The following is a 9,475-nucleotide window of genomic DNA, read 5'->3' as shown; positions in this document are numbered from 1 at the left end:
GTTTGTGATGCACTTTTGAACGGTAAGAGGTTTAAGTAATCATATTGGATATTATTATTATTATTATTATTATTATTATTATTATTATTATTATTATTATTATTATTGTCAGCGTATCTAACGACTTCCGGAAACAAATTGAGTCTACATGAATCACGTGACCGTCAAGCGTCTCGAACTTCCGTTGTCGCAACTTTCTCTAAAATCGAACGGCATATATAATCCGTCGATTCCCACCGGGGGCGGAAACATTAGGTTCACACTGGGTCACCCAAGTGTCGTTATTTCTTCCTTCAACAGTGCGGAACTGTAGCAGGTTGGACACATCTAGGAGTCTCAGCTCGTCAATCTTGATCAACGGACCGTCAACAGGTTGGTTTTAATTTTTTGAAGAATGTGTTTTTCAGGTCGTGACCACTGTCATAACAAGCGTGCCATCGCTATACATGTTTATAATATGTTTCTGTCTTTAACGCCCAATGAGAGCTGGAGATAGGCACCAACAGCCCCCTAAAAAGGAGAAAGCGGGTCAGAAAATGGATGCATGTTTCTGTCTTCATTCTTAGTATTTGCCTCCTCTTTTTAACCACTTAGTTCCAAAGACATAATTTACCGTCTTCTCCTATGAAGGTGTGGTATGCTACCTGCCGATTATCATATAAGTTTGTATGTTTCTGTGGCGCTTTTCATTGTGGTAGATTTTGGGCACGACAGGATGGTCTTAAAATTAAACTTCAGCTGACGGTAAAGTTTGTGGGCCTTTTATTTTTAGAGGGCTTTTAACATGTTAGCAGTATGCACAACGAAAAACAAGTATTTTCTATTTATAATCATAAAAGTAAACTAGATTCAGATTCAGAAAACTTTTTGTCCCCGAGGGGCAATTCAGTTTCAGTTACTATACCTTAATTAACCTGAAAACTACTTTTTCCAAATGTTTTACCTAATTCATAACACTGGGTATGATTTCACAAAGTGTCATCTGAAGGCTCAAACATACTCGGGGGAACTCCGTGCGGACTTGGAGCAATATCGTCCAAAAATGGGCGTTTCCGTTCTTCACTGGAACACCCCCTATCTGAAACGAGAACGCCCACCACTTCTTCGGCTGCCAGATGCGTAAAGAAAACAATGTGGCGACACCTTTTGGACGTTTTTTTTAAAATTTATTTATTTTTAAATATACTGTAAATATAAGAGGAAATAAACGTACGAAGTTGAAGTAAGAACAGTATATGTCCATTTTGAAGAGGACAATAACTTCCTACACCATTTTGAGACTGCTTTGAGTTACAAATTTACCAAATATAAAAGCATTTAAATGTACTGAATATCAAACTGTAAAATACAAATTAACACAATATAATTTGAAGATATAAAAAGAGTTGACAATTTTAAGGCAGATGAAAAAATATTAAAACACTGAAATATTGCACTGAACAGTTAATTTAATATGAGCTACCATGGCATGTTATTCATAATTTAAAAGCTTATTTTCTCAAGAAAGCAACCACATCACTCTGAACATTTGTCTCAACAGTAAGAATAAAAAGAGCATCAACAATGTAATGAAACAAATATAAATGGCTTGAAATATTTTGTAATATCTTACACAATTGATGTTTAAAAAAACAGTATAATTAAAATTGCCCAAATTGTATGTGCCCTACACTCCGCAATTCGGGGTTCCATGGTAATATTTTCAATAGCAGATAGTGACTAGTGAAGTGAGTGAGTGTTATCCCTCATTCGTAAAGGAATTATCTAGTTTTCAGTCTATAGTCTTGAGTGAAAACTTGGACCAGATGACCACTTGTTCTGCGATAATATTGGTGTTATTAATCATACACTGTTATTAACTACGCATAATGATTGTATCTTGTCTAATTTCATTATTTTATTGTATTTCGCGATCATTAGCTCAATAGATTTTATTGTCATATCAATTAAGCCTAATGCATTATCAAATACCACATTGTAATATTATTCTTTGTTTGTAAAGTAACTGTATTGTGAATACATTATACCTGTCAAGTATCCCGCTTTGGTCAGGAAACGCCTGTATTTTACCCCTCTTTCCCGCCATCGTCCCGTATTAGTATTTTCCCATAAATATCTTGTATTTTAATGTAATAATAATTAAAAGATGCCTTACTAAACTGAACAACGTCACGAGCCTCGCGAGAACTGCTACCTGAAATGGTCTGAGTGACAGTTCTCGCGAGATTAGTGCTGACAGCGGCAACAAACCCGGAAACCACTCAGAAGAGAGATGGATGAATGAAGACGTTCCGGTGAAAAAAAACTAAGAACTCGTGTAAATACCTTGGAAAATGAGACAGAGAGTTTACCTTCCTATAGAGCAGCAGGATAGAACACAGTTACACGTTCTGTAAGATTAGTAACTGAGATTTTAACGTCTACCACAGCGGAAGAAACGATGTAAATTAACATGAAAAATCAGCCAATCACAAGCGCCACAAATATACACTGCTTTAAAAAGGGTTAAAAGATGTAAGATACCACATGAGTGAGCCTGATAAATTATATAATGAAAATAAAATGTAATGTCTAACTTAAAGACAAGCAACGTGAAATTAACAGTAAATATGCAACGTGTTGACTTGTATATGAACTGTAAGGCAGGGCTGCCAAGTTTCAGAAAATGACAAGAGTGAGACTTTAGTGACATGATGCACTGCGGCGAAAATGAATGTGTCCTTTTTTAACATGTCTTTGGCCTGTTTTAGCGTTGATTTCTACCTTAAGACTGATGTCCTCACCTCCATGCCAGCGGCTCTTCCTGCACTGTGGCCTCCTAATGCGAGTTTTAATCAACCAGAAATTAGAAATGAAAACTAACAAGAATTTTGACAAAATACATTTATTTGTCAATATTTCATTTCAACCAACTCTCCATCATATAGCTGGGGACATGTCTCATGTTGTAGGTGTTTGTTTTAGATTTTGATGCCTTGATGACAGAGGCAGGAGGCTCCCACCTAAAACACTGTGGCCCAAGGCAGTGCTACCTTTACCTCAGCTCTCCTTGTCTGCAACAGAAAGCAGGTCATTAAAAAGCAAATCATCTAAAAAACATTAAAACATCAAGTGATTTTTGATTGAATGAATGTCTTATCAGCAGACTCGATGTCCATAGAAATACACTATTACATACAAAAATAATCAAATAAGAACAGTTAAAATGAACATTAAATTCGAAAAGGCATTTGTTTCATTTACTATGTATTTATGCTGATATAACCTACAAGTGCAATTCAAGTACTAGCAGTGTTCATAACACTGGTAGTTAGCTGAATAAGAGTTTTAATTAATTTAAATTAATGTCTAGCACAGACACACACACACGTAGGGGTAGGCAATATGGGGAAAAAAATCATCACGATTTATTCTTTGTAAAATCACAATCACATCATGATTTTTTTAATTCAATTCATTTAGACTATTTTAAAGTTATTTACCAATAAAACAAACCAATTCACCTACTTAAAATCATCGCCCTAAATGGAAAAAAGGAATAAAAGATCATTAAACAAGGTATTTTTTTTTTTTTTAATGTTACCAATTTATCAAACTGGTTCCAAGTACAATTAACATCAAACAAAAGGGCTGACATATTATATTCAGGGGAGTTTCTAGACCCCCTGGGGGCCCTAGGCAAGAAGGACTATGGGGCCTCCTGGCCCCAGAATGATGATGAATGAAGTCCAGGATGACGGATCAGTAAAGAAATACTTTATTAAATAAATAACATATAAAATAAATAACATAGCTATCTAAACTAAATGCAAACTTTACACACAATATATCTATACTATACTATACTATAATTCAAGGAAGGTCTGTGTGTGTGTGTGGAGCAAATATCTCCCCGACGCAGTAATTCAGTCGACGGGTTCCAAATACCCCGAGTGTGTGTATCTGTTATTTTGGAGTAATTTGGTCATTTCAAAATGTTCATTTTAATTTTATTTCATTTCTGGACGGCCCCGAAATGAAACCTATTCAACTTTTGACCTCAGGGTGTGAGGGGGCGCTAGCGCACCATCTATATCTATCTATCACAGCACAGCTCACTTCCGGTGCGTGGCAGAGCTTCTGTGGACTTCTCTTTCGGAAACATACTTTTTCTTTTCTTTTTTTACTATTCCTTAATTGGTGATGACGTTTCGAAACGTTTATTTTCATGTTAGTTTGACCTAACAATATTTAGACCGGACGGACCGCACCCGGAAGTTGTATAACGGACCACCATTTAGTCTGGTTACAGTCTGTGTTACGACACACGTCCGTAGCGTGGGAGTGCGCTCCCGCGGACTTCTCTTTTGAGGAAACATACTTTTTACTGTTCCGTATTGGTGATAATGTTTCAAAACGTTTATTTTCATGTTAGTTTGATCGTACGCTATTGAGACCGGACAGAGCTCACCCGGAAGTTATTGACGGCAATGGCTGCTGTGATTAAAGCTGCACAACATTTCTTCGCGGCGTATGTGTGAGAACCAACGGAGGAGATTAGAGTCCAGGTAGAGAAACTCACACACACACATCGATCAGGTGGGCTTCACTATCGATCATCGTCTACGTGACATGCGTGCAGGTATGTGAGTGTATAACGGACCACCATTTAGTCTGGTTACAGTCTGTGTCACGACACCTGTCCATAGGGTGATAGTGAGTGTAGTGTTACACTCTGAGTCAGATGTAAGTGTTTACATGTTGCTACATAGTGAAGGTCACCTGATTACTGCAGCTTCACTCACGTCACACCTGCCACTACATCTAACTACTGACAATAGATAAGTTTAGTGAAAGTTAGGCAGGTACACTTGGATGGACTGGTAAGCATGAATTTAGAATGGTTCCCCAACACACACACCAAACAACAAAAATATGAAAATGACTCAAAATACACAAAACTAATGATTTATATAAAAAAATACACAAAACACAACAGAGATGTGAAAAACTACACTAAAAAAAGATACAAAATGACTCCAGAATCACACTACAAATGCAACAAAAAAACAATAATTATACAAAAAATGTGCAAATGACGTAAAACAAAAAACTAAACAATATTTATACAGGAAGTACACAAAACGACAACAGAAATGCACAAAAATATACAAAAGGCTCCAAAAACACATACAATGACTCCAAAAAACATATATTACAGAAAAATACACCAAATGAAAAAAATATAAAAATGAATTAAAAAAAACAACACATTCATCATGCGCATGTCTCATAGAATTAAACCAGGAAAATTGCATACGCTATTTTACTGTGCACCTGCAAATATACCCCTTTATAATGCTACAGAGTATGTTGTTATTATGCTCATAATTGACCACTCTACTTAAGCACCCACTATATGAATACATACTTCCGACGGGCACTGTACTAGACTTAAAAAAACATACATTACATTATGAAAATCGCTCAAAATACACAAAACTGAATATTTATACAAAAAATGACTCCTGAATTACACTCCAAAAAACATACATTTCAAAAAAATGTAAAATAAAAAAAACAGCAAACATTTATGCACAAAAACACAACAAAAAGATACACAAATACACATGACTCCAAAAAACATATGTTACAGAAAAATACACCCAACAAAATAATATAATAGTGATGATGAAGTCATGCGCATGTCCCATAGAATTAAACCAGGAAAATTGCACCCACATTTTGCACCCGCAAATATACTCCTTATGCTCCCACATGAATGCATACTTCGACGGGCACTGTACTAGTACAGTAAATGCCAGAAAAACAAACAGAACTGAAATGTGCAAAATTTTAAGTATGATAAAAATGCAACCAAGCAAAAAACAACAAAAAAAACCAAGGAATTGAAGTGGAAAGTAAGAGTACACTAACCATTTCTCATTGTCATTTTGTAATTTTCTTTGGTGAATCTCCGAGGTGGATTTTCTGAACTTTGGGGAAGTCCATGTCTGTTATTCGGAGTGATTCTTTTCTCACAATTTGATACCAAGCATTGTCATCAATAGCTTTTGGCCACAACGCAGGATCATCTGATATTATTTGATTTGCTATTATTTGAGTACCTTCTGTTCTGATGATGTGGTGTCATGGGGGTGGTGAGGAGGTGGTGATGGAATGCTATGCTGCTGCTGCATGAAGGTGCCATCATGTCCTACTCTTCTTCTTCAAGACCCCCCTCATGATCTGAGGTTGATATTGCTAGAAAGAAAATAGTATGATAAGCAATTGTTTAAAACAAATATTTGTGTGGTCATATTAAATCAGATAGCTCCCATGATATATTTTAAATTTTAAAATGTATTTTAAAAAGTTAAACTAAATAAGTCCCTACTTTCATGGAGAGAGTTCTGCTGTTGCTGATGTTGTTGTTGTTGTGGTGGTCCAAAAAACTTCGAGGAAGGAAAAAAAAAAAAGAGCACAATGTATTTGGTTGGCTTACATAAAGTAAAGAAATGTGCATGCTACACAAACACTAAACATTTGAGATATGTATGGAATAATTAATGAACATTAATGTTAACATTTTCTTTATTGTAATATTTAGGCTATAGAAGAACATTTATGGATGTATCAGTTTTACCATTTGACAACAAACACTTTATTCTGGGAGAAAATATCATTGGCAGCAAAGGACTAAATTATTGAGGGGCTATGAATGTACAGTACGTACACAGTCATTGGCAACTTATGACGTGTAAGCAAAGCTGGACTATTTCTTAACACAAAGCTGTTAAAATTGGTGTAAAGTAAGAATAAATATGTGCTGTAAGTTGGTCACACCACAGAAGTTTGTTGTTAACCACACTGCCTGGGACTAACTGGGACAAACTTTTTTTTTTATAATGTAACACACATAGTTTACACATTCTCACTTACCACTGTCACGTTTTTTCTTTTCATCCTCTTCTTATTTTTTTTTTCTTCTTTTCATGAGCCCTGTGGGATATGTCCGCTTCATTTTATCGGTGTGTGTTTGATAACAACAGCACGTTGATGCAGGGACCGGTTATAGTGGGGCCCCATTAGGGAGGTTCCCGACGTATCACTATAATATGTCCGGGGGGTTTCAAGTTGTTACTGATATCTCTGTCTGTCGGGGTCCCCTACAAGCAACTAACTAGTGACTACTCAGTGCAGGGGATTTTCAATGCACTATCGCGTCTCAAAGCAATTACATTATTTCATTGAAATTGACTGTCAGCCATCCTTCGGGAGCCCCCTTCAGCTCGGGGCCCTAGGCAATTGCCTGTGTTGATTACCCTGTTGCAATGCCTCTGCTTATAGTCACACACAGTATTTTTACTTTGTTTAACTAAAGTAGCATTAGCATTAGCATCACTTGCTACATAACAAGGCAGCATATCAGTCTAGTGATTTCTATTTGTTATTGAGGTAACACACTCATATTAATAAAATCCTACTTTAAACAGTGTGTGAGCCCCTCATTTCACACAGTTTGGACAATAATGTCCTTTACAAGATAAAATGTTACTGTATTGGTTACATTAGGCCTGGGTGATTTGGACCAATATTCATATCTCAATATTTTTCCTCAAAATGGCAATAGGCGATATAAACCATTTATTTTTTATCAATAGTTTTACAAGAAAAACAATAATTGGTCAAAGTCAGTGGAGCCCCAAATACTTTTATTTATCACTAGCAGCACAATAACATTTTGTGTCACTTTTGACTTTTTCCTTCATTAAGGTTGAAATGTGATTAAATTATGTAGTGTTGCTTTTTTCAGGGCTGCTTTGAGTTGCTTAAAGTCGTTTTTCAAGTAAATCACATTCAGGACACTGTCCCTTTAAGAATGCCTCAGCAGCATCTCTGCTACAGAGTTAGTTAGAGAAGAAAACACATGCAGTGTTAGTTTTTTACACGAGTAAACTAACACTATAACACATACACAGAGCAATATAAACAGTGAACAATATGGAGTAGTTGCATACCATCTCAGACAGAGTCTGTCCTCTAGATCTTTCTTTCTGAAAGCATGTCGACGAGTCGGTGTGTTGTGAGGCGTCGTTAGACACGGCTCGTCAAGACCCGCCTTACGTTGCTTCTGATTGGTTTATTATTGCGTGATGCCAGTGGTGGTTGGTTAGATTTAGGCACCAGGAGATATGGATTGGTTATCTCGGTCAGTCAATCAGAGTTACTCGAGCTACGACAAGCCGTGAGTACCAAAGTTCATTATCATGAAAAAAATAAATATTATTGAATGGGGAAATATCAGCATGAGAATGCGTCAAATTGCATGACTGTTCAACTCAAAGGGTGAGGCTTGGCAGCTCTGTGTAAGGATATTAAATAAACAAATATGCTTCATATACCCATTTATGTTTTAATTTAGGCTATTTTATAATGTAGGAATTAGGGCTGGGCGATATATCGAGATTCAAGATGTATCAAGTTTTCTATTTTGGCGAAATATAAAATTACAATGTTGCATATACTGTATATGGGCGCACGGTGGCTCAGTGGTTAGCATGTCAGCCTCACAGCAAGGAGGTCCTGGGTTTAAGCCCTGGGGTGGACACCTGGGTCCTCTCTGTGTGGAGTTTGCATGTTCTCCCCGTGCTGCGTGGGTACTCCGGCTTCCTCCCACAATCCAAAAACATGACTGTAAGGTTCATTGGAGTCTCTAAATTGCTCATAAGAGTGAATGAGAGTGAGTGGTTGTCTATCTGTGTTGCCCTGCGATGGACTGGCGCCCTGTCCAGGGTGTACCCCCACCCAGCGCCCAATGAGAGCCGGAGATTGGCACCGGCAGACCCCCACGACCCTGAACAGCATAAAGTGGGTCTGAAAATGAATGAATGTTGCATATATATATCACTGCTTTTACTTCTCAGAACAGAATGTAAAGCTCAGTTAGATGGATTAATGCCCACTACAGAACCCACTCACACATGCTGTCCTTGAGAGGAGAAAAAGCCAAAAATGTGTTGCACTTTGCATCAGCAAATTTAACCCAGAATTGTCTTTCTGGTCAGACTACATTTGAAATAAGATTATCAAGATTTATATCGTATATCACCATTTTGAGAAAATACATTGAGGTATGAGTTTTGGTCCATATCGCCCAGCCCTAGTAGGAATGTTCACAGCATTACAATGTCAACAAAGGTAGGCCTACCAGATTCTAATCACATAATTGTATTTAGTAAGTGGTTGACCGGTGAGTATTTTAGATTTCCTGTACACTTGTCTTAAAATATAATGGATACTGGAGCTTGGTTGGTGCGGTGGGACGGCTCCTAGCGGGCACCTGAAAATTTCCCTTATTTTCAAATCCAAAACTTGACAGGTATGCAATACATAGCTAACTACAGTTGCTCAAAAGTACAATAAGTATTCTGAATTATTTCAGTTATCAGGCCCCACTTCTCTGGAACCATCTACCAACCACGGTTCGGGGGGC

At 37.1% G+C, this 9,475-nt stretch overlaps 1 protein-coding gene across 3 annotated transcripts in view; it reads left to right on the top strand.

Annotated features, from left to right (window-relative positions):
- Positions 1 to 157: 157 nt before the first annotated feature.
- The window catches only part of sqor (sulfide quinone oxidoreductase), a 59,614-nt gene continuing 50,296 nt past the window's right edge, over positions 158 to 9,475 (top strand). For all 3 annotated transcript variants that reach the window (XM_028448690.1, XM_028448691.1, XM_028448689.1), the window contains exon 1: positions 158 to 372. The gene's annotated coding sequence lies outside the window, so the exon portion shown is untranslated. The remainder of the gene's footprint in view (positions 373 to 9,475) is intronic.

This window comes from Gouania willdenowi, chromosome 6, assembly GCF_900634775.1.
Source record: "Gouania willdenowi chromosome 6, fGouWil2.1, whole genome shotgun sequence".
Taxonomy (NCBI): Eukaryota; Metazoa; Chordata; class Actinopteri; order Blenniiformes; family Gobiesocidae; genus Gouania; species Gouania willdenowi.
This window is presented reverse-complemented; position numbering and strand designations above follow the sequence as displayed.